Raw genomic sequence first — 27,366 nt, 5'->3', positions numbered from 1 at the left:
ACTGGAAAATGTATTAGTAAATCATGGGGAGGAAGACTCTAACATAAATATTTGTGACAGTGGCAGAATAAGAAAAATGAAATCTGGAAGAAAGGCAAATACACAATACTTATCCAAAAGAGAAGGGGCTTAAGAGCTGGAGAAACTGTCACTATCTATGGCAAGAGATAATTTTTTTCCCAGTTGGATGGGCAACAAACAAACTGGGAGATGAAAGACTCAGATAAAGATTCCTTGGGCAGTTAAACATAGTGTGATCATTTCCTGTGCTAGGAATCAGCACAGAATGTGTAACTCTGAACCTTCACAACTTTGTCAACACTGATCATGTTAACATTTGCCAAATTTTAAAATAAATTTATTGCAGAAAAGCTGGCATAATTTCTGGACATTTCCAAATATTGTATCATAAATATAGTACATTTCTAACTCTCTGGAACCCACAACTGCAACCCATGGTCACAGCAAGTATGTTATACAATAGATGAACAAATGGTACCATATGCATTCAGCAGGAAAAATTATCCAGTGGGAATTACAGCTGCAAATCCTACACTTCCTTTTTAGGAGTTCAGATCAGGCCTAAAATCAAATTGTTCATTACCTTCTGAACTAGTTTACTTCACAATAATATAGTTATTGTTCTCTACTATTTAAGGAAGTTTTGTACAATTTCATATTTACATTTTAGTTAATTGATTAAATTGTATCTTGGTGTTTTGGCACAAGGCTGTTATACTATCATACCACCCAGTGTCATATCAGCACTGGATACATTTGAAACATATTTTTTAAATAGGTCCATTATTTATTAATACAAACTTAATATCTATTTTTCTGAACTCTAGAAATATATTTCTGTAAGTCTCCTATCAAAGCAAATAAAACTTCTTCTAAATCTCAAGAGTTTAGTTATTAGAGTATATATTTGTATGAATTTTTAATTACTTTAAAATTTTTCAAACAGTTTATTTTGCAATCACATTAGGTTTAGATGACTGCCCAGGTCAGGAATCTTAGAAATAGAGTCCAAATAAAAAATAAAAGGTCATGAAAACCTCAGAGTGGGCAGATAAGTGTTTTACTTTTACAGAACCCCCTCTAAAAGAGATCCTGAGAGGTAAAAAAGCCAATGAGTCTAAATTCTCTCAGTGGTAAACTTGTAGAGGGACCTTCATGTTTCTTCTGGGAGGCCAAACTGGAGGCTTCATGGTTTTGTGGGGTGGGGTGGGTTCGTGGCAGTGGGAGTGCATCTCCTACTGCTGTGCCGAGTATGCCCAGCCTCTGCTGACTCAGAGAAAGTGGACCAAGGCTGACCATTGCCACCCATTGTGGATGCCATGGGGAATGGAGAGAACTGGCTGTACAAAGGAGCTAGCCTTGCATATGCTTCCCAAACAGCATTTCCCGTTAACACTCTTAGAGTACTGGACTAAGTGGAACTTTCTTCTGACCAAGATAAGCATTTCTTATGAACTCAGACAAATCAAACTGTTGCATTCTGTCATCATTTGGTTTGGCCTGTTAAAGCATTTCATGCCAGTGAAGTAATTCTGTTTGCAGGTTTTCCTTTTCAATATTCTGTCCTATTATTTCTAGTATTCCTAGGTAAATACTTTAACATCTCTAGTCCAACCAGGCACAACCAGGAGAGACACACTGTTTGGTGTATAAATCTGAGTATAGAACACGATTCATGATCCTAGGCATAGAAAACACAAACAGTGTGACTTCAGCCCTGACAGTACTTTCATCAAGTAGTAAATAGACTCTCGCTTTGACTGGACAAATAAAATTGAATCACAGGAACCTGCTTCCCTCCTTACATGATTCATTTATATTCCCGTTTTCAGCAGCAAGGAAAAGGAATACATAAGAGGTAACATTTTCAAACTAATACAGCAGTTGGGAAGCCATGAAGGGAAGAAAAGGATATTACAATATTTAGGGCATTTTGATAATTTTGTAACATGTCTATGTAGAAATACCTTCAAAAAGTTTTCTAAAATGCCACATGTTCTTGAAGTGCATATTGAATTCTACGAATATATCTACAATGGATACTCAGATATAACCTGTTTCCATCTTTGACAAATTTTGAACTGCAAGCACTGGGAAAAGTATTGCAGAGTTATGTGGGTCAGGCACAGCTAGCTGAAGCTGTAAGCTATAAATATGTGTTAGTGTGATATTTCATTTCATGGGTTTGTGGTGGACAACAAGCTGAACAAGAGTCAGCATTATGCAGCTGCAGCAATGTAGGCATATTGGATCCTGGGCTGTATCCACAGGGGCATTACTAGCAAAGATTGAGACATGATCATCCTGCTCTATGCAGCACTTGTCAGGCTGCACCTGGAGCGCTGTGTCCAGTTCTGGTCCCCGTAATTCAAAAAAAGGTGTGGACAGAGTCGAGAAGAACTCTGTTAAACAACAAAGTAACAGTAAATTGCAACATATAGTAAGTAAATAAATTAAATACTGTTTCAGTAGACTACTTAATGGGTTCCAAACTAAAATCTTTATTTTACATATTTTATGATAGGTTGACATGATTAGTTAATTAAAAGACACAGAGTATCAATGACTAAGAAACTGAAGAGGGGAAAAAAGCACATAAATAAGAAATTTTGCTTTAAAATCTGGTCAGGTGACCCCCAGAATCATTAGAGGCTTATTTTATTTTCAAAATAAAATTTCAAAATAAATTCAAAAGGGGCATTAGGGCCAAACACACTAGGAAAATATTAGATCCATTCCATTATACACTGAAACGCTCAGATTAATTTAATAAAGATAGTTTGTTTGACATGCTTATGTCTCTCAAAGTTTGTAGAAAGTTTCCCAAAGTTAGTTAATGAAACAGTCTTTGAATAATAAGTTAAGCTTTTGCTATGTGATGAAAATGCACTTGTAAAGTTATAGAGGAATGGGAGTTGCCCAAATGCTAATTGGCTGTAAAACTTGTTGATACAGATCATAACAATGGAAACAGGACCTGTGTTTTCAGTTTTGGATAATGTTAATTTGTAATATTCTGCAGTATCAGTGTGATTAAACAATTTTATCATAATTCTGTGGTATAACTTTTCCCAAAATTTCCATTATTCCAGACATAATAACTTCTTTATTAAATTTCAATTACTACAGCTATAATAAGTATGCAGTGTTAATAAGTGCTGATAAGTGCTAATAATAATTTAACTTATTAATTAATAAATAAATAAAACTTACTAATAATTAAGTGCTAATAAGTGCTAATAACAAGTAGCTACCTATATAACAGAAAAGGTTGAATTCATATTCAGGAACCGTTTATGTTCTCACAAATATGAAAATGTACCTGGGCTATACTCAGAGATCTGTGAGATGTCCAGACTCCTCTCCTTGCAGCGTGCCATGTTTCTGAGGGTTAGACTAACTCTCAGGACATAACCATACTGTAGAAGGCGGCGGCTAGGGAGGGAAGGTGAGGTCCAGGATTACTTGCATGCTGGTTTGCCAGCTTGCTCACTGTCTTTGCTTTGCACTTTTCCAATTTCCTTTCACCCAGGCAGCTCCCAGTTGCAGTGTGAAGAACACCCCAGCATCTGTTCCCAAGGCACCCGAGGTTGGGCAGTGCTGAGTTTGACCTCTGGCCTTGCCTTCCTGCCCAGAACTCCAACGTTATTTCAGCAACCCTGCAAGAACTATGCCCTCAGCTTCCCAAGGAGGGGGATGCAGGCTTGTTTCTCATGCTGCATGGCACTGCTCTATAGAGTGGATACACAATCTTTACATTTCTCCAAGTTCTTTACACCAGAAAATTGCACAGAAAGTTGCAATTACTGTCTAGGACCACTCCATCTAGTGGAGATGCAGAGATACGTGCTCGGTGGTATGGACTCCATCAGTCAGCTCTGGAGAAAGCAAGACCTAAGAAATGAGGTTGCTAGCTAGTTCCTGACCCTTTTTTATTTAGTGATATAACTGTTAAGTCAATACTTACTTCTGTCATTACTGGGCTATCTGAGCTCAGACTGAAAGAATATCAGGAATTTGGGAAAATCATTAAAAAGTGTACATTCTTATATGTCTTTCCTTCTACTCCAAAATCGCTGAATGATTGATGCTATGTTAGTAAAATCAGTGTAAGTTAACAGAAGTTTTTCATAATTAAAACTACTTTATGTATTTAATGATTATTATATAATGAGGGGATAAGGTACAAATATGGCCAGGATCTCTGTTCGTTATCCATCCAATAGTCAGCTGGGCTTCATGGAAGCTACAAGCTGTTATAACCATTATAAGCCTGATAAACTAACTATATTTGTTGTGTTTCTTTGCATTCTTAATAATAACAACAACAATAATAATAATAATAATAATAATAATGGACTTTCAACAAAAGATATGTGATTACAATTAGATGAAGCAATCCTCTGTATTACTTAAGAGCTAGCACTATTCCACAAATATTTAACATTTTTTTCTTTCTTTTTCCTTTTATATCTTATTATATTATTGGTTCTCTTACCTAAATCAATAAAAAGAAACTCAAATGTCTGATATCAGCTCATCTGAAACCACTTGTTACTTCTGGGTGTAATACAGTCATCATTTACGCTTATTTGATATGTTATATCACCTCATGACCATGTCAGGTTTAAGATATTTTTTTCTTTTATTCAGATTTCAAGAATTCTTGAATGATGCAAAAGGCAGTGACTGAGAGGAAATAGATAACAAACAGCTGAACAGATAATCTATGATGGATCAGGATAATTCTGAATTTTCTTGGTCCTTTCCATTCTAATTCCTTACATAATTAAAAAAAATAAATAAACATTGAGCCCACAAATATTTTCTTTGTCACTCAGTGTGTTAAAAGCTCCCTAAGACACAACATATTTCTTTGCTTTACATCTGTTTTTTTCCTGAAAATATCAAAAATCCTAGTGATTTTCCAGATTTTTCATGTTTCATCGAAAAGGTTCACTATTTAAAACTTAAAAAGCAGGATCATACATTAATGCTAAAATCCTCCAGGGATATCAAAGTATGTACTAAAAAATTCTGAAAATCAGTTTTTTTCTTGTTTTACTTCCAGAAGGACTTGTAGCTTACTGGTTTTTTTTTTCGTAGTTAGCCTTTAACTCTTTTACTGTGGTGAAGTACTCATTTCATATAGATATTATTTCTTAAATACTCCTAGTTATAGTCATCTGTTAAAAAAGGACATATTGCTTCTATTGTATTTTTTCTCATTTAAAAATTATAGGAAAATGCCTCATAGTGAAAACAGAAGTTTTAGTTTACCAATTTTGGTCTGTTTAGGTCTCACACAAAATCTTTTGCTTTCAGATCTTCTTATTGCCAGGAAAAGTCAGCATAAACATTTAATATAAAAATTACACCAAAACAAAATCTTATTTCTTTAAGTTGCTCCTGACATGGATGGTGTAAGCATACTGATTCAGTCTTTATTTGGCCACAAAATAAATACAGCGTTTTCCTAGCAACATTGTATTTACACCATAAAATTATATTAGTAATTGTTTCCAAGTCTCTCTGGGATTCCATTTATATTTTTAAATAATTTGTGTTGCCTGCATAAGAAGCATTACTATTCATTTCCAAAATGTCTCTTTTAGTTCATTCATAAATAATTATACCCATATTGCTGTGCTCTAAAGATGGCACACAACATGATTTTCCAAAGAAATGTCATCCTACTGTTCTGGACTCATAGCTGGTCAGAAGAACTTGCTTATCTTCTGTCAAGCAGGGAGACAGATCAAAAAAAACAAAAGAAGAAAAGACATAAAAAGTTTACATATCACTTCTAACAGAGGTGAAAGACTGGAAAACATCCAGCTTTTGCTGATGTCAAAGATTGCTACTACTTATTCAGTCCCCCTGATATTTAGAAAACTTTGGCAATGAATGAAAGTATTCACTAGAGGGGAAATAGTATTTGAAGAGTCTAAAAATAAACACAGGCTATGTTTATTTCACTGAAATTAGTACTTTCAAGTATATCAGAAAATTTTATGAGGAGAATTTTTATGATTTGACAGTTTAATGATAGTAGAAAAAAACCCAAACAATTTTATACAGTCATTTCAGACTATTCCCAATATTTCACAAGAGTAGCAGTCTTAAAAACACCACAAAAAAATAATTTAAAAAATCTGAAAAGGACCTCAGGAGTTCATTTACCCCATTCTCCTGCCTGGAGGCAAAACCCACATACATCAAGTTCATTCAGTACATGTGCTTGTCTAGACTGTTTCTAAAGACTTCCTGTGACAGAAATGTGACAGTTTCCCAAGTAATCTAACCCAGTGTTTCCTTATATTTCCTGCAGGAAAACACCCCATCTCTCTCTCGCTCTCATTCACAGTAATTTAATGTATTCTTCTTTCTGCTGTCTACCATAGATTTGGAGAACAGATTATTTCCTTCTTCTCTTCATCAGGCCTTTACATCTAGAGTTTTCATTTCTATGAACTAAATATCCCCAGTTCCTTAATCTGCTCTGTACATTATGTCTTCTATATCTCTGACCATTTTCTTTCTCTCCCTGGGTTCTTTCAAATTGGCCTATATCCTCCTTGAATTGTGTGTGTACCAAAATTAAATACATTACTAGAGCTGATGACTTACCACTTGCTATGTAGGATGGAAAAATCAATTAATTTTGTTTCAGACAATACAGCTATTGTACATGCCGATATATTTTCCTTTTTCACAACAGTGTGAAAAACATTCAACTTACTATTTATTGTAACTCGCAGTTCCCTTGCTCAGTTCTATGGCTTACCCACTAATGCTGCCTCTTCTATTTCTTCACCCAATTCTTGCCAAGTATAAAACTTCTGTATTTTGCCCTATCAACTGTAATCTTTTCTGAGTATCTGACTGAGTTGTTGGTATCTATTTGACTTAAACCTATCACCTAAACTGCTTTCGAATCCTCCACTGGGTGTCAGCACCAAAATCGATAAAATATCATCTTTTTATACAAGAATAATCTTGCAGTTTGACAGTAAATAACAAATAACTACTCTTCAAAATATAGCTTTTCTACCAGTTACAGGTACCTCTAACAGTGGTTTATCTTCCATAGAATGGAACATTTGTTCCTGTGGTGGGTAAGCCTTGGCTAACAGACACCCACCTGCCCAGCCACATGTTCTCTGTCCCTCAGAGGGACAGAGGGAGAAAACAGGATGACAAACTCATAGGTCAAGATAAGGACAGGCAGATTGCTTAGCAGTTACTGTCATGAGCAAAACAGACTTGACTGGAGGAAAATTAATTTATTCCTAATTAAAATAGATACTGGTAGTAAGAAACAAAGGCAAGCATTAAACCAACATTGTTGCTCTCCCTCCCCTCTTTCCTATGCCCAACTTCGTTCCTGATTCCTCTTACTCACACAGCATGGCGCAGGTAAACAGGGCTCGGGAGATTATGGTTATAGTTTGTTGCTCTTTCCCTCTCACACTTTTTTCTCCTCTATAGAGGGCTCTTGCACAGACTACAGTTCTTCAGGAAAAAATTTGCTCCATCATGGGTCCTCCATGGGCTGCAAGAATATCAGCTCTGGTGCCATGGAACACCTCCTCCTTCTCTGACCTCGATGCTCCCTCTATTGTTTTTCACTTTTTTCCCCTTTTTCCTCTCACTGCCAGGCATTTTTTGCCCTTTCTTAAATATGTTTCCAGAGGCACCACCATTTTGGTTGGGGGACTCAGCTGTGCCCTGCGGTGGGTCAGTTTGAGCTGGCTGGAACTGTCTGTGTCCAGCACAGGGCAGCCCCAGCCGCTCCTCACCACAGGTCACTCCTGCAGAACCTGCTGCCAGCACCTGCACACTTGCACCCAATACAGTTCCATAGAGCAGAACTTCCCACATTTTTTTAAAAGCTTGTTTATGGGAATTCCATTTGAAATCGTACTGAAAGCCACCTGGTATGGGATTCATTTGGCTAAGTAGAGACATCTGAAGTGTGAATGAATCTTATTTAGCTACAGAATCTTGATTCAGTTCCAAACATGAATACCTAGAGTTATATGAGATGCCAGAAAAATCTACATAACGCTGACAGGACTTGAGAAAGTTCTGCATATTTCAGGGGTACCAGACCCAGTCACAAGTGGTGTTCCTCAGGACTCAGTACTGGGGCCAGTTCTGTTTAATATCTTTACCAATGATCTGGACAAGGGGATGGAGTGCACCCTCAGTAAATTTGCACACAACACCAAGCTGGGCAGGAGTTTTGATCTGCGTGAAGGTACGAAGGCTCTATAGAGGGATCTGGACAGGCTGGATCGATTGCCCAAGGGCAATTGTATGAGGTTCAACAAGGCCAAGCGCCGGGTCCTGCACTTGGGTCACAACAACCCCACGCAGCACTACAGGCTTGGGGAAGAGTGGCTGGAAAGCTGCCTGGCAGAGAAAGACCTGGGGGTGCTGGTTGACAGCCGGCTGAATATGAGCCAGCAGTGTGCCCAGGTGGCCAAGGCGGCCAACGGCATCCTGGCCTGTATCAGAAATAGTGTGGCCAGCAGGAGCAGGGAGGTGGTTGTTCCCCTGTACTCGGCACTGGCCCCTCGAGTCCTGTGTTCAGTTTTGGGCCCCTCACTACAGGAAAGACATTGAGGTGCTGGAGCGTGTTCAGAGAAGGGCAACCAAGTTGGTGAGGGGCCTGGAGCACAAGTCTGATGAGGAGCAGCTGAGGGAACTGGGGTTGTTTAGTCTGGAGAAAAGGAGGCTGAGGGGAGACCTGATCGCTCTCTACAACTGCCTGACAGGAGGTTGTAGCGAGGTGAGTGTTGGTCTTTTCTCCCAAGTAACAAGCAATAGGACGAGAGGAAATGGCCTTAAGTTGCACCAGGGGAGGTTTAGACTGGATATTAGGAAAAATTTCTTTACTGAAAGGGTTGTCAGGCATTGGAACAGGCTGCCCAGGGAAGTGGTTGAGTCACCATCCCTCAGGGTATTTAAAAGCTGTGTAGATGTGGTGCCTGGGGACATGCTTTAGTGGTGGACTTGGCAGTGCTGCATTAACGGTTGGACTTGATGATTTTAAAGGTCTTTTCCAACCTAAGTGATTCTATGATTCTGTGACCCACAGGGACAATAGTTACCAATTTTTAAGCAATGGTTTTAAAGGTAGTGTAGCTATATTTGACTTAATTTGCTGGCAGCTAATAAAGAATCAGGTTTAGACTATAATTACATTGACCATGTTTTTGACATACACTTTAGGATTGATAATTTACATGTCTGACACCCTGGAGTATCTGAAATACCCACGCAAGTCTAGTAGATTTTGCACAATACCTGCAAAAAAAAAATCTTCTGGAGTGACAGCTGAAGGCCAAGTAAGATACCCTAGACTATCTGTAGTGGCATTAGGCATCTAACTGAATCAAAAATCTGCACGGGAGACATCTTGGGGTAGAGGGAATCAGCCCTTGATTTAGACTGCTAGAATGAAGTGTTTAAAATGTAGGAACCTGTGTCTCAGCTGGTGTTTAAGTTCCCATTATTCTCAACAAAGTCTAGAGTTATTCACCTCAGTCTTAAAGAGAAACCTTAGTCAGCTGAATGACTTCATTCAGATACCATTAACTGTTCTGATTAGATTATCACCAACCAAAATGAAAATTTAGGCATCTACCTTTCAATGTAACCTTACTTCTATGTGTCCTGAAGTGGACAGATATCTATATACTGGCAGAAACATTGGAGAAGAAATACCTCTTGAACTCATTTAATTGTGTCTAGAAGCACTTTTGAAATAAATCAGAGAATAAATATCCTAAAAGTGCCATTTCTAGTGATTTAAGGGGGTTATAGAATGGCTAGTTTAAACGTAGATTGCATCTAATCTACATTGCAGATTTCTAAATTCGGGTGTGGTGAATCTTACTCCTTCCAGAGAAAGACTGCGTTCTGGTCTGACCCTAAACTAGACTTCAGGATATCTATGTTTAAATCTCACTCAGTTACAGACTTTCTCTGTTGGCTGGGATAACACTGTGGGTATGTAACAGCGTTATAGGTTCATGTCCTAAAACAGTATAGCAATGTTAGCAGGGCACTCTGACTGAACTCATTCTGAGTCTTATTAAGACCTTGTTTTGATCTCTGTCATTATGCCACATAGACAGACTGTTCATATAGGAAGGGGACAATAATGTTTTTTATTTCATATTCAGATTTTCTGTTCTTTCAGAAAAGGGACTTTCTGTGTGTTTGTAAAATCTATACCATGGTGAATCTTTAGTTTCAGTATAATCTTTTCTATGTTAGCATTATAAACACAGAGGAAGATTTCTAATTTTAGTTTTTCTTTCCAAATATCTTGTTGACAAAGCTTTCGTAAAACAGTCATATATATAGCTTTATAAAGCTAAAATGTAATAAGTAAATCTAAATGATAGTGTACTACCATTTTTAATGCAGAAGTCTTAAACAAAATCTTGTTTTAGATACCTTAAATTACAAGGCTACACTTGAAGCAGAGACTCCATATTGAGGAGAGTGAAAAGAATAACTTTACAGAAAAATATTTTACCACTGTTCATGCAGAACTAAGGAGAAGTGAAGGTTCTCTGAAGTTTTCAGAGAAATGTTTAATGTTTAACATTTGACTCATTGGCAGTGCTCTGTCAACCTCCTTTCAAAGAACTGTCTTCAATCACCTCACACAGTAAAGTTCCTTTGGTCCAAAGAGCCTTGACTTTTTGTAGGGGCAATATACTAGCTGAGCTTTCCTCAGCAAACACTGATTTCCAGAGCTCTTGCTGAACGATTTATAGAGTCAGTGAAAACAGATTACACATCCTGGCTTAATGGATGGACATACTTTATCCTGTTTAACAGCTTTATCGTGGGGACAAGGGGAAGGACAGCTTTAAAAGAAATAGTCCTGCATTAGGTATAAAACTTACACTACACCAGCATTTCGCAAAATGCCAAATTGACTCATTTCCACATCATTACTTGTAATTATGTCCCTGAAGAATTAAATTTTAAGGTTAAAGCCTCTGTAATGCAAATTCTAACCTAATGCTTTACTTAATGTCATTAAAATGTAAAGCCCAGTTAGAGAATTGCTAACATTTCTGCTTCTGTCCAGCTCCATACAGATCAGCCTGCAGTACCTTAGAGCTACCTTAGAGCAGCATAAAGGGAAGAGGATTGACTTTGTTTTCAAATTCATCCAGTCTATAGAATGAAGAGATAAGGCCAATGCTTGTTCAAAGTGAGTATTTCACTGGGCCTAGCTCCGTTATGAGAGATCTGAACCTTAAGCATTAAGGGGGGATGGAAAGGAAGATCTGAACCTTAAGCATTAAGGGGCAGGGGGAGGAAGGTCACTAGTATTGGATTACTGGATTCAGTGGGTTACCTTGGGAATTCCTTTTTCAGTATCCTTTTTGCTGCAACAATAACTTCTCAACAATACTATTATAAAAATGTCTACCCTTTTTTGTTCCTTTCAGCTTTACTACCATCTTTCTACATCTCGTAAAAGATAGAAGAAATAAATGATGATATGTTATGGTATAAAGTTTCTGTTGACATGAAGGTGGAATGGCTAGGTCTTTTCAGTGGTGCAGGTCATTCCAAATGAATGCTTTATATCCTTCTATCATGTATGCAGTAAACACTGCAACCTGAAATGGTTTAGTTATTTATTCTCTATTTGTGTGTTTTAAAATTAGATATAATTTACCCTATAAAATATTTTCCTATTTTCAGTGGGAACAGAGCAAAGGGTAAACTAGCAATTGTTTAAAACCAATAGCTGTGCAACAGTCCCTTATATCACTACAGAATGGGTCCAGTCTGTAAAGCCTGAAGCAGGATTTAGTTGAAACTTAGATGTCTTCACCCAAATTGTGATCCAAATGTCCCTGCAGCTTTAAGCCTTGAGGCATCTGAACTCTTTAAAGAAAGTTACAGGTTTATTTGATTTGGAAGTTTGGAAGGCTCTTAAGGTGTGATATTTGCCCTAGCTTCAGATAGCTGCAAAATAGAGAAAACAAAGAACTATACATATTTAGGGTGAGACTGACCTATTTTAGACAGATACCTTAGCATGGTGTGAATCATACCACATGAAGTGACATTTTTCTCTTCATTAACCTTAAAGTGAGACTAAGCTGGGTATCTGCAATATAAATATTTACAACAGAGTTGCCTAAAGTTAGTGCAGAGACATTCCACATCCAAGAGTCCTGCTTCTATTCATGTTAGCAACTTCCCCAGCCAGACTAGGTAAGCATATGGCTCACCTGGCTGTTCTTTTACTTAAGGCCCTTGAGGATCTCAATTCAGAATGCGTTAGTCTTAACTAATTAATAATAATAATACAATAAAATAAATAAAAATTTAAAACAGCTCTGATGCACAATTTCTATAGTAATTTAGTAGTGATAGTATTTACCAAAAATGTGATTAGCAGCAGTCTTACTCTTCACTATTCCTCATCTATAAACTCACCTCTTAAGAAAATTCCTTTTAAAGCATTGTAAGGAATCAAAGGTAGGAGAAATGGAATTCTCTCTCTCTCTCTTTTTGTGCTGCACTGCAACAAAATTCAAAACCTGTGGGACTGGAAGGTAACATTATGATTGGGAGGATGATTCTAGGGATGACAGAGACTTACAGATTCTGCTTCAAAACCAGAAGTGCCTAAATTTTAATCAAAAAGGCCTTGCACCAAGTATAGTCTATCAACTAACTAAATAAGTAAGTAAAGAAAGTGAGCCTCTAGCACTGGAGATCAACGAACTGCAGATGGAACCCTAGGTCAGATTACTTTGTTTATATGTTTTGATCAAAATTTGCAAGCTTGTATAGCAAAATTATGGTTCTCAAAATGCTTAAATGTAAATATGCTTATTTCAGAACTTTGGAACTACTGAGGGAGATGTCAAAGATCTACAGAATTTTTTTATGAAATAAATCCACTGAATTTATGAAATTACATTTCATTTGAAAGTAGATTATTTAAAAACAAACTAAGATAGTGTAAAGCAAGTTTATATATTTGATGCAATTTTATAAAAATTTCAATCTTATAGCTTATAGTTACTACAGTAATAGAAAATTAAAGACTTTAAGACTAGATAGTTAAGAAACTGAAAGATTCATGTTGTAGGTAGATTGAGACAGTAAATATATCCAGGGAAGCTGAGCAGTGCAACAATAACAGAAGTTTTGCTGGAAACCCTTAACCTGGCACAAGTAAAATGAAGTGTTATTTAAGTAAAATTAACTATCTGTCTCCAGTTTTAGCTCACACCTTTGTCTTATTTTTGCTTTCCTTTAATTCTTAACATTTTTTCTTTTTCTATATTTAATTCTTAGGGTAGCTCTCATTCTCTTTTTCCATTCTTTTGTTGTCTATTTTTATTTCTATTTTATATCCCTTTCCTGCTTTAAAGTCTTTGTTTCTTTTTCTTTCTTTTAATGTCTCTTTCAGTTATCTGTTCTCAAGTTCTTTTATTCCTTTCTGATATTTCTGTTGCTCTCATTTCACTGGTTTTAGATTTTATTTTTTTTTTTTTTTAATTTTATTTTTTACTTTGCCTTAGCCTGCTTTTCTAAAGAAGCTTGGCTTATGCAAACACTATACTTTTTCAGCTGTCTATCTGTCTCACATCAGTAACTTTTGAATCTGATGTCTCATTAACCAAAACTGACATAAGAGTACAGAGTCTTGCAGATAAGGCATTTCCCAATGGGTTTGGGAAAGTTGGCAGTTGGCTGGAGGGCAGAGATCCAAATCAATGTCCCATCAAATGAAAGGCAGTTACTACTGAACTCCGTTCTGAGAAGGACCAGCTGAAGACACTGGTGCTGCTGTCAGCCAGCCCAGTGCATGCTGCAACTTGTCTCGTCAAGCAGGTGAGGAACATGGGTGGGAGGCAGCCCCAGTCACTAGTCAGACAAGAATGTATGTCAGCAATCTGCAGGAAATTGGGCAGCTTCTTTAGTTTTGTTGCTCATCAACTTTTTTTTTCCTCCTCTTCCTCCTACACTACTGAAGTTAAGCTAAGGCAAATGCTTTGATTCCGCAGAAAGCTGCTGCAGTGCTTGAGCTGTTGGATTTGTCCATGATATACACAACAACTGACTTTGATGACCACCAGGTAAGGAGATAGACCTCTATTCCCCTGTGTACAAAATGGACCTATTAACCAGTACTAGATGAGCAAAGCAGATAGAATTATGGTTACCAGATAAATGTTTTTTGAGAACTAATGGTCCTAAATTATTGCATAAGAGAAGCCAAGTCACTAGCACAGTTTCTAAAAGCAGGAAGCTTTATATTTCTGTATTTTTATTGTACCAGAAACAAGAACTTTCTGTTGTTCAATTTTGCAGCATTTTTCTTCATTTCAAGGTGTATTTGATAATCCTATTCATTCCAACCAGTTAAACAAACAAACCCCCAAATCTGATTCAAACTAGAAATTTGGGATTCCCAAGTCATCTGTTGCAACAGCCGAAGTACAGCAGGAGAAAAATCATGCACTAGGCACACTATAATGCATAGGGAAAAATAGATGCTTCAGCTACAGATAGATGTATGGATGTATGCATTCAACTAAAGCACATGCAGCACAAGAAGTCAACAAGAAGTAGCCAACAGGAAACCGAGGTAATAACAAATTCCATGAATTCAGCAATCTATAAATAAAAAAAAACCAAACCAAACCAAAACAAAACCCCAAGAAAAAAAAAAAAAAAAAAAAACCAAACAAACAGAGATAATATTGCAAGAAGTGACCAGAACTCAGTTCACTGCAGAAAACAGCACAAGCACATACAGCCTGCTCGTTCTCAAACTCCCAGTGATTTTGTGAAATTACATTCCTTTCTCCATAATAGTATTTAACAGATAAGATTTAGAGTTTTCTACATATCTAACTAAAGGCTAATCAATAGTTTAAATGCTACAGACTCTTGTGAAAGTGAAGATTTTTATATTTTATCCATATGTACTGGAGAAGACATAGAATTAAGGTTCCTTATTCTTGGCCAAATATCATAGCTGTAAACTGTATGTAAAAAGTGGGCATAATTTACTTTTCTTCCAGTTACCTCATTTTGAAAAGGATGCATCTGAATATTATTGAGACCACATTTTAGTCAATACATAAGCTAGTCAGTATATGAGAAGTGCATAAAGAGTATATCTCAAATCAGGTTTCACAACAGAACTATGCAATGTTTTATTTACTTTCTGGATCATTTTATGGTTCAGCTGAGAGACAGACAACTTCATCTAGATAGGTATGAAAGAACTGGAGGACTTCCAGATCAACAGGGAAAGAGCTAGTAAGTTTATGAAACGTCAAGGGCTGATGGATGTTAGTGTTTTTGTCTTTCTCTTGGACAGGTGAGGGCAGGAATAAAAGTGCATTACAATTTTGATTTTGAGAAGAGAATTTAAGAGAAATTATCTGTGTTTTGGCCTGTAGTGGTCTTATCCACATTTCCCTGAAAAAAATATTATTTTATTACAAACTCAGTATCATTTGAACAGGGACCTCTAGATCTATAAAAATAAATGAAAATACACTTACTAAACAACATGAAAGCTGACTCTAAAATGAGGCGATCAGGAAGAGAAGTAAATATATAACACACTTCAACGAGTGGCTTACAGAAATGATTTGTCAGTTAGCTCTCTATTCACACTTACCTCTATAATTTTGAGTCCTGTCCCCCAAGCTCCTGGTATTCTCCATTCACTACTCTGCCATAACCAACCCTGATTGATTCTTATTTTTTCCCATCCTATTCTTTACCACCCGTAATCCCACTGTATTAGAATTGCCCACAAGAACACATTAATTTAATAGACTTCTTAGCCACTGCTCCTGCTGTTATAGCTATCACCACCTACAATTCTGAATCAAAGGAAGATTTTTTTTTAAAGCTTGTACTTTTGATATACTACCTAATTCTAGGATGATCACTGCCAAAAGGCTCTTCTTCCTAATGAGGCTGCTGAGAAAGCCAAGAGTGAGAACTGTTTTAATTTACCTTTTATATAACTGGAAAGCCTGAAATTCTTCCTAAACTGTTTCCTGTATTTACATTTCATTTATTTATTCTGAAATCCAATAAAAGTACTTTTAGTTGTCATAAATTAATCTAATCTAGGTCATGTCTTTAAAAACTAACTGTTTTTAAAAGTTTGTACAACATTTTTCAAGCTCTGATGCATGGAAATATTCAAACAAGTGACACACTTTCAATACCAGCTTTCCTAGATTAGAAATAATGAGCTATCTGATGCTTGCCTAAAAACCATAGGAAGTAATTTGGATAGAAGCCTGTGTGATCAAATTCTAAGGTAAAGAGATGTGTAACTTTGTCACAAACTAATAAAATCCACTGAATTTGGATTCTGCATTTAAATCTTAATTTGGATTTAAAAAAAACAAACCCCAAACCAACCAAAACCAACCAAATAAACAAAAGCCTCTAAACCTGAAAACCAAAAGTAAACCCCCAAAATGAAAACCAAAAGTAAACCCCCAAAACAAAACCAAAAAGAAGCCAGAAAACCTTCAGGATAGCTTATCAATCACTGTGCCTCCAGCTAAACAAAGTTCTCATTTTTCCTCCAGCAACAAAGGCAGCAAATACTCTCAGTAATTTACATGCTTACAGTTTACAGTTGTAAAATGTTCATTCCTATACTCTTTTAAACTTTGGCTTTTTGAAAAGAGGGGATCATTTTCCTCTTTTAGATCAAAAGGGCAGGAAATAGTGTATTGAATTTCAAAAAATCTTTCTGCTGGAGTGTAAGTAATGACTAAATGAGAAGCCATGAAGTAACAGCTTTATTCAGTTGCTGTTACTGTCATCACCCTGTTTACACAGTGAACTGAATTACCTCTTGTACAGTATCTTTGTGTAACTCCAGCAAAACAGCCATATCTGAAGCTTGTTTCACTACAGAGTCAGATACTAGCCAAAGTGCCTGTAAATGCCCTTTGCCTACTGTTGTTGAGCTGGTGCTAAAAGAAATAGGAAAAAATTACTGCACAGTTTAGCTAGAAATACACATGCCACTGCGGCAAGCACAGGAGGCACTGAGAACTGAGGCATTCCGCTTGTCAGTAGTGAGACAACAGGGGAATTGAGAGCAAAGATCATGGTATGATGATCTCACTGTGACCATAATTTAGATTTTTGTTTTGTGTATGCCTGAAAGAGAACACTTATGACTGAGAAAAAACTTCGGGAGAGAGGAGAAACTATTTTTGAACAAAATATCTCATGCAAGTTCTGTCTTTTTTTTTTTATAACTGTAATCAGTCTCAAACCCACAAAGTTAAACTCTAATGTAGGCTAAGTGACATGAGCATTAAGTAATGGCTACAGAAACACAGAAATGCCATTCTGTCACTTGACAGAAAACCAGAAACTTATCTACACCTCAACTAGATAGGGAATTTGGTGTGCTCGTTTTCACTATTTTAGTAAGTGTATTTTTATATTAAAATTTCCAGACTATAAAAGTGACTTCCTTTCAGGTAAGCCACACCACAAAAAAAGCTGGCAGAAGCCCCTTTTCTCCAATTATATATATATTTTGGGAAACAAACAAACAAACCCACACTGCAATCCAGTACTTAGTTTGCAGTGGTGCTGCTACTTTCTTTTGATCTCGCATCTTCTTTCTCATTGTCAGTCAGGAGTTGTTGATTTTTTTAACTGTGGAGTTGTATAACATTATTATGTAAATCTTTCCTTATCCTCCAAAGCAGCAGCCCTCTGCTGAGAAGTCAAGCAATACTGCAGAGCTCTGCATGAAGATTTGAGGGCTTGAAACATGACCTTCGGGTGAATAAATTTTAACTGGGAAATTTGATTACCATACAGAGGACCATTAGGGACTGCTACTGGAGCAGCTCCTCCATAAAGCTTAGGTTAGTAGTGCCTATCTCAGAAAATTCTGCTCTGAATTCTTTAAGTTATGTAATGCCAGGTTTGTCAGCCTTCACGCTCAGCCATGGTGAGAAACATGGTACAAGGCTCACACAACCTGTTGAGCAGTTCCACCCATATGACTGACTATGCTGAGTCCATCAACCAGCTTTCTCATCCTCAACTGCTGAAGCACAGAGGCTGAGAAATGCATCTTACTATGCTGAAGTTATTCTTCAGATTAAAAGCCACGTTTCAGGCAATGCTCAGAAGTTTACTACATTTACAATGAGGAGGAGAAAGGATGTAATAAGAAAGCAGTTCTTCAGTCTTGCCCAGCTCATTATCTTACATTTATTGACTCATCCTTCAGAAGTTGAATAGCTTGAGACAAAGCTAAATAATTCTTGGCATCTGATTTAGGTTCATCTTTCCTCTAGTCCTTATTAGTGCTACAGTTCCTTGCTTGACAGGGTAACAAGCAACTTAGATTCTCCCTTAATTCATTCCAAAGCATGTTAGCCTTAGAGACATTTATCTGAAGTGAGTGAGTAAGGAAAGATTTTTTTTTCCCTTTGCTCAACAAAGTAAAGCTATGATGTTTATCCTTGTGCAGTCTGTCCTCTTAACTGATATTAAAAGAAAAGAATACGTCAAATTCACCTGGAGGCTTCAGCCAAATCAGATAATTGCCATCTCATAAAATCTGCTTTTAGGGCCTGATTTTTAATTTACCATTAGCAATTCTTAAACTATCCATTAAAAACACTACTGAGGGGAAAAGAAAAAGTCAAATGAAACTCTTCTGGCTTCTGTAGAACTTACCACTGGAGTTGTAATTATGTCCTCAGAACATAATTATTTAGAATTTTTGCATTAGCAGAACTTCTGAACAGGCAGAATTATTAAGAATTTGAATTAATTAACAACAAGCTTTTAACATTTTTAATATATAACTTTGGAGAAGAGACAGAGGTCAAGTTAAGGCCAGGACTTGGTTGCTTAACATGCTCATTTCTTTTGGGCATCTGGGATGTGGGTAGCTTTGCAAAAGACAAAAGCTTCCACGTACAAGCCCTAGAATTATTAATAAGCATTCTGATGAGCAAAAGGCAGTAGAAGCTTTTCAAACTAGAATTAGCAAACAAAAATTAACATTAACATCGTGCCAAACTATAACAACATACAGGTTTGATCATAAGAAAATGACTAATATGGAGTTGTTAAAAGCAAGCGTTGTTCTATATAGTCTAGCCAGTAAGAACATTACCCATAGAGTTGCAAGAACATAAAAGGTAGGTATCTGAATATGAAGCTTTCTGTTAATTTTCCAATATGTCATCCTAAGTTTCTCTACAGAATTGAGCAATGACAATAAATGAATAGGGGTGTGAATCAGGTCCCTGACTTAGAAGAAATGAGAGAGACATGGTCACTCATGAATACTGTAGAAAAGCAGAAAATAAAATCAAAGTGTGCACATTAAAAGAAAATATGTTTGTCATCCTCTGAGAAAGAATAAGCATTATTGACGGAATAGCATGGCCTGGCAAAACCTCTTATGACACCTCCAAAATTAGGATTTTACAATTCATATACCAGCTTCACCATCTAATTCAATGGCTTGACTTTTTAATTACCTAAGGTCTTATTTTATTTTGTTATTTAAAAGAAGACAGCATTTCTATTCACTTTAAAACCGGTGGTAAACAGATTTATGTCACAAGCTGGTGCTTCTATGAGTTGATGCTGCAAATTGGTAACGCCTGTGGTACATCTCGCTTCTCTTGGACACTTTTTAGAATGGAATAGGATATTCCTGGAAAAGTTTCCTTCACTGTCTACTGAGGGAGCCTGGACACCTATCAGAATAATTTCTGAATTACAACAAAAAGATGTATTAAATCATGTTATAAAGCCTTACATTGTTTTTCAGAATTGTAATGGAAAGATACTCCTCCATTCCCTTTTCTAGATTCCCCTATGTTCTGGGTTTGGGGGGGGCTTTGGTAGTGGGGTAGGGGCCGCAGGGCCGGCTGCTGCTGGAAGCTGCTGGAAGCTTCCCCGGCTGGGAGCCGGACCCGCCTCTGGGAGAACAGATTCCAGAGGGGAAACCTGCCTGGAGTCGGGGGATGGGGATGGGAGAGGAACCCCTGTGCAGATCCCGAGGGCAGGGAGGAAGGAGGGGATGCCCCTGCAGCCCGTGGGGAGACCAGGCGGCAGGCTGTGTCCCCCCAGCCCACGGAGGGGAGCGGGGGAGCAGATGCCCACCTGCAGCCCGGGGAGAGAGGAGCCCACGCCGGAGCAGGGGGTGGAGGCCCCACAAGATGGCCGCCGCTCCCTGGGGAAGCCCGCACAGGACCAGGACTGAAGGACCGCGGCCTGCGGGAGGGACCCGCGCTGGGGCAGTTTGTGAGGAACTGCAGCCCGTGGGAAGGACTCACGCTGGAGCAGTTCGTGGAGGACTGTCTCCTGTGAGAAGGACTCACGCTGGAGAAGTTCGTGGAGGACTGTCTCCTGTGGGAGGGACGCCTCAGTGGAGCAGGGGAGGAGTGCAGAGTCCTCCTCCCCCTGAGAAGGAAGGAGCGGCAGAGACAAGGTATGACGGACTGACCCCAACCCCCATTCCCCATCCCGTGGGGGTAAGGTGTTCTAAGGTTTGGTTTTACTTCCCATTATCCTTGTTTTGATTTGTAGTAAATTATATTGATTTTGTTTTTTTCCCTCAAGTTGGGTGTGTTTTTTTGCCCATGACCATAACTGGTGACTGATCCCTCCCTGTCTTTGTCTTGACCCGTGAGCATTTCTTTATATTTTTCTCCTCCCCATCCCACCGGTGCTTGGGAGGAGGAGTGAGAGAGCAGCTTCATTGCGCTTTGTTGCTGGCTGGTTTTAAACCATGTCACCCTAGTATCAAACATCAGACGTGATCATTCTTGCCACAGCCCTTCTATGTATATTCTTTAATGAGTATTTGAGTATTCATAAACATGGCTAGCATTTTTCTAGAGGTTTGCATTAAAGCACTGAAATGTGATCCAGCCACAGGATCTTCATTAACATGTTCTGGTTTTAAAAAGTGGCGACAGTTCCTACAATCGCTGGATAGGAATAGTCAAGGCACATATAGTGTGTTGGCCCAAGGCTGTTCAGGGCTTGTGTTGTATAGGGGCTGCATCAGAAAAGTGCAACTATGGTTAAACTAACTATGTTTTTCAAGTATTCAACTATCAGCTTCTGATTGGAAGGAAATTGAGGGCATTTTATATGCTATTTATTTATTATATGCTATGTTATGCTTAGATAACATTCCAAGCCCTGAACTTGTGTGGAAAGAAACAAAAATTTACATGAGAACAGGAATACCATTGAAGAATCAAGTCCAAGTAAGGAAACGTGCATAAACTGGCCTTATTTAATTATATTTGAGCTATTCTACATATTCCTATCAATTGTTAATGTAATTACTTAAAAATAATTTTTCCTCCTTATATTTCATGCTCCTACTGACATAAGTTATGCTAGGTAAAAGAGATCGGTTTCCAAAAGATTAGGTGCCAGAAAAGTGTAAAGATTTTATGTAAACATCACTTTGACTATTTTATGAAAGAAACTTAACATTCCCTTCCCTTCAGCCCTCCCTATCCTCCAAAATCTACCAAGAAGCTTTTTCTTTGCTAAGTGCATTTTGAAACTTCAAGTGCCATACAAAAAAACCCCTGAAATATATTTCTGAAATGTAAGAACTCCTTCATATTTCAGAAATTTGTCACTGGAAGATTAGTAAAAAACAATCATATCATACTTTAACCTTTGACCTTTCTTTGGTAATGGAATGCTATTTCTTTACAGCTTATCTACAAATGAGACTTGTACTGACCACAGTACATCATGTCTGCCTTATTACTGTGAGTTAATAGTAGCCTGAGGACTCCTTTTGTTCTCAGCTCTGCTGTTTATTCTTTTTTACCCAGAGGTCAGTAGCTGCTCAAACCATCAGGAACTGCTGAAAACATGTTCACATTTTCTTTTGAACCAGCTGCTGATTCTGAGACAAAAGACCCTATATGGAAATCCTTACCACTGAAGAGCTGTAAAAATGTAGTTTTCAAGCATATGTTAGAGGAATAAAGGAAAGTTTGACAATTATTTTGTAAGATTTATAGGAGAATTGGACATTGTTAAAAAAAAAAAGGTATTTTATGTTGAAATGGAATAATAATACAAAACAGGGCTGATTGATGTAGTTATAGGTAGAGTGAAATCATTAAACAAGTTCTCTGATTTTTCCAAAAGACTATATTCAAACTATTTGTTGAATATTCCAGATGGAAGAATGAGTGAAAATATTGTTTTCTAGTATTTTGGACAAATTCTGAACTGATGAACTTGTCTTTAAAAAGTAAAAATTATTGGAAAACTATTGAAAGGCTTACTTTTCTATTGAAGCCAAATTATTGAAAATTCTTTCTGTTTCTTCAGTTACACGTGTTGGCTGATTTTAAATAGTGAGGGAAAATATCTTCGCAAGAATAAACTGCATAACAAGGCTATGTAAACCAGGTAAATCATGGTTTCTCATGTAAGTCTGAGAGAAGAGATTTTAAAACTATTCCTTCAATGAAAAATTCACCCCGTTACTCTGGATCACATAAGGCTAAATGTATTACTTACAGCTAACTGAAAGGTCAGGCTAAATAGCACTGGTGCAGAACTCCCAGTCCTGAAACTGTCTGGAAAGTTGCCTGATTTAGGACTGTAGCTTTCAGTTTTAACATAAGGATAAACCTAAAAGATGGATTCTGCAAAAATTTCTATGTCTATCAAGTGGGACTCAGCTGAAAAATAGGTCTAAGAGCCCACGTTCTGATGGCTCTGAAAACATGGGTGGTCTGCCCCTCTGTGCATGTTTTTAAAGTCACCTCAGTAAAAACGTATCTGCCCAAGTGGAGCATAATAATCAGTAATCCTCCCCATAAGGCCCTAGAGGAGCTAGCTTAGAATATGCTTAGCACATTGGTTCAATCAGGGCCACTGCAGGAGGGTGCCACATCAGCAGAAGGCGTTATTTTCCAGGGTTCTGCTATAGCCAAATTAAGCAGCAGCACAACAGCTATTTCCCCTGAAGTCTGTTGTCTCATACAGATTGCTTGTCTATAAAAGATGGACTTACAGAATAACCAGAGCAAAGCAATTCTCTTCCTAAAACACATCACCGATAGTCTGCTTTATGCCCTGAAACATGATTCTCTTGTGTTTTTGCAAGTTTATTTTGATTGATTTATTATATATCCCTTTGGTGAAGAGAAAACTGACAGTCCATGGACTGCAAAATATTTTTTCTGTTTAAAAGTGTTGGTTTACTGAAATCTAAATAGCTAGGAATGAAGTAAGTTTTAGCAACAGGTTTCTTTTACTTTTTTTAGAATAACACTTAAAGAATTGAAGATATGTTAATATTTTGTTAATACTTTGATTTTCATGAAATATATTACTTTAACTTTTCACTTTAAAACATCTTCTGTCATAGCAACTAAAAGGAAAGTTTTTAACTGATCTAAAAAGCATTTTCTTCCAAATTTTATTTTGAAAATGTTTGACATTTAATATTTCTTTCAAAGAAAACTCAGAATTTGCACAGAAGATCCAGTTCTTATCTGTCTGTATCAATTGAAGGAAAAAAAAAATACATGTGTGCATTATATATTCATTATATACACACACACATATATATAAATCCATGAAGAAGATTGAAGCTTATTGTTTTCATAGACTAAGTCATCTGTCATTCTTACTGACTACTACTGGAGCAGCAGGATTGGTTAAAAAACAAACAAACAAACAAACTAAAAAACAGAACCGGCAATGGCATTTTCACTACCGTATTATGCAATTTTGTTCAGAAACTTAAACTAATTTACCATTATGATAAAGTGCATGAGATCTGTTTACACCTCCAGTTCTGCCCCTTGAGGAGCTGCACAACAGAATTATAAGCCACATGGAGACAAGTTGTAGGATTCATGACAGACAGAGAGCAAATTGTCTTGTCAGTCTCATAAGTGGAGCATCTGAGGATTGCAAACAGAATCTCATCAAACTTAATTTCTATTCCACTTTGTATATCAAATGCCCCAACTAAAATTCCACATTGTACTGTGACTGAAAGAACTTGCTACTTCTGGACAGCTACATTCCCTGAGCCTGTCAGTACTCCCAAAAGATAACAAAACTGTCCTTAAGAATTAAAAGTGAAGGATGAGATAAACAGAGGAAATTCACTGATTGTTAGTGCTGTGTTTTTGCCTATCTAACTGCAAAGTGAGAAAGACAGGTTTGTTCAGCTTACATTAAACATCCTATCATCAAGATCAATGTACCATTTGGTGAAACGGTATGGAATACTTGATGTTATGGTAAATTCCATTCTAAACAAAGACCAAAGAGCCTAACAACACATGACTGTCCTGTCTGTTTTGCTTCTGTTTTATGAAGCTTTACACATTCTTGTTTCTGTAGAAAGCACAGAGTATTGCTCAGTTCCTCGCAGATCTGGGGTTTATCTGAGGTGGTCTCAGCTGTGACCAAAGCTGCTAGCTATTCTTAAAATCACCAGCAATACCAAAGAATGCAGTCTTTATATGTATATTAATTCCAAAATGCAACTCGAAGTTGGACATTACTTAGGGACCGTCTGACGGGAGCTTGCAATGTTGAATTTCACCTTCAGCCTAGTCACAGTGTTGGCTAAGCAGGCAGTATCTAGCAGTTCATGTGAGGTGGGGACCAGCACAGGTATGTTTGTGTTTCATTTATTACAAAATGAAAACTGTGACTTCCTGGTGATCCTAACTAGTTCTGATTTGATAATGACAAGGTTAGTATTTAAGTCCATGTTCAGAAGCAAATCCCACGACAATCTGATGAACCCTTTGAAGCAGGCAGCTTTGCTCTGCAGCACCTTGCCACCAGTGGCAGCTCTGTCTTGCATGGAGAGAAGATGGCACTGCTTAGCTCTCAGTGATTCATTTTCTCTCTGAACACAGTAATTCTGAGCTTCTGATTATTCCTTGTGTGGAAGTCTGTGTTTTTAATCACATCCAAGAATCACTTCTGATTTTCAGACAACCTTACACAGATAACTGCTGAAGAAATGTGTGCATATTGTATATAACATACATTTATAAATAAATATAATAGTTAAACATATAAATAGTACTGAAATAGATAAAGAAGAAACAAACAAATAAATCAATATTCACTGATACTGAAAAACAAAAACAAGGGAAAACTATGTTAAACTGGATTCAGGATTTAAAGCAGATAATATTAGTGTAGGTGTTAAAAAATTAACATAATGTTATCCTGAAAGACAAATCTGGAAAAACTTAGTGGTTTAAACCTGAAAATCTGTATGTATTAATGTATAAAGATGTATTTTCAGCAGCTGTACTTCTAGCATGCAGACAGTTTGAGTTCCTCTGATGTCACAAAACAACGACTTAGAATGACGGCTTAACTAACTTCGGATTCAATCATAACGTACAGCTACATTGTCTGTTTTGAGACAGTTTTCACTTAAATGTAGCTTCTACTAAAGTGGAAGTGTGAAGAAGATACTCTAAGCATGGTATTTCTTAAAATGACATATTTTTGATATGACATATGACATTTAAAATGAGGTATTTTTAATTAATTCATAAAATAAATAGCAGTCCTAAATTCTCAGAATCTTTTCTTCAGAAGTTAACATCCTCAGTTTAGGGAAAATGCAACATATGCTCATTTATAACAAAGGGACTTATTCAAAGGTGATATTGATATCCTTTTGACATCTGACAATATGCATGAGGATAACTTTCAGATAGCTAATTTATGGATGAAAAAGTTAGAAGGAAAAGTAAATGTTGCTCTAGTACTGTTAAATCATATGTTATTCTTATTGAATGCATTGAAAAATAGGTTTAGCTGTCTTCCCAGACAATGACAGCCAGAAAATATCTTGATTCATCTGAAGCAAGCATATAGTTCTACTGCAAATGTTTTTTTCAGTCAGTCAATTCTGCTACTACCTATTTATAAACAACTACCAGAGCCCTATGAGATTAATCAAATGAACAAAATGTACTCTTGAATGATTTCAGTTAACTATACCAAGCAGACACTTGGCTGAGAGGGTCAAGTGTCATAATATGTACTCAAAGTGCTCAGTATTCTGGAATAAAATTACTCTGATCTTTGAAAAAAATCATAAAAGAGGAATGAATATCGCTAGCTGCATAATTGTTTATTTTTCCAATATACATATTTTCCATAAAAGATTGTAATAGAGGTCTGGGACTCCACAAAATCAATTTAGGACTTTTCACAAAAAGCTTACTTTCTTGTCAGCTAAGCAGAATTTCACAGATCTACAAAGGTCCAGAAAAAATAGGCTGAAAATTACAGAATTTATTCTTTCTAGAAAAGTCTTTTCTGTGCAATGAATTATTTACCTTACAGGCCCAAAGTGTGAATATTGAGGGGAAAAGGAGAGTTGTCTGTTATTTTTCTTTACTTCCAATGTACAGAATATAGCTACCTATTTACAGAACAGAATAAATACACTAAGTCATCTGGAAAGCTTGGGGTTTACCGTTTGCTTGGTTTTATTTGGTGTTCCTGTGAGGTATGGAGACAGGGGAAAAAAATGCTCTGCACATGGATTGTAAAGCAAGCTCACAGCCCAGATGGCTATGCCTGTCACCTGTATCTGTGCACATGGCAGAGCAAAAAAGCTGTTTCTTCATTCCAGCAATGAGATGTATGGAAAGAAAAGGAATTGTATACACTTGGTATTTAACCATGTTTAATTACACACATCATTTTTGTAACATGGACATCTGCTTAAAATTTTGAATGCCATGTATGAATTATTTTAGATACAAACAAATGTATGTGGTTTGTTCATTTAACACTAATGAATAACTGACAAAGATAAAATGTTTGCATTTATAAAATGCCAGTGCACAAAACATATTTTGGCTCTGTTTCCTTAGCTTTCTGGGACATTATCAGCCATGCAGGACCATATGTCACCAGAAATAATCACAAATGATCAGCTTATTAGTCTTCTATTTCAGTGCTGAGGAAGGGAAAAAAAAAGCTCAAAAAACAAAACTGAAAAACCTCAGGAACCTACAAAAGAAAAACCTGTTTTGTCTGCATTAAATGGATGTCTTAAGAACTCCAAATTATTGGGTCCCTCACCTGTTTTAAGCCAAAATGCTGAGTTTTTTATTTTAGGCAGGCTTGAGCAGTTGTTGAATAACTGACCTGCTCAGGACCACTTTCGGACCTCCTAGGTTTCAGTTTGGACTGAAGAACTAAGCACCTAAGCAACTACTTTGTCAGTATGATTCC

This window comes from Buteo buteo, chromosome 14, assembly GCF_964188355.1.
Source record: "Buteo buteo chromosome 14, bButBut1.hap1.1, whole genome shotgun sequence".
Lineage (NCBI taxonomy): Eukaryota > Metazoa > Chordata > Aves > Accipitriformes > Accipitridae > Buteo > Buteo buteo.
The sequence above is the reverse complement of the archived record's forward strand: the minus strand, read 5'-3'. Positions refer to the sequence as shown.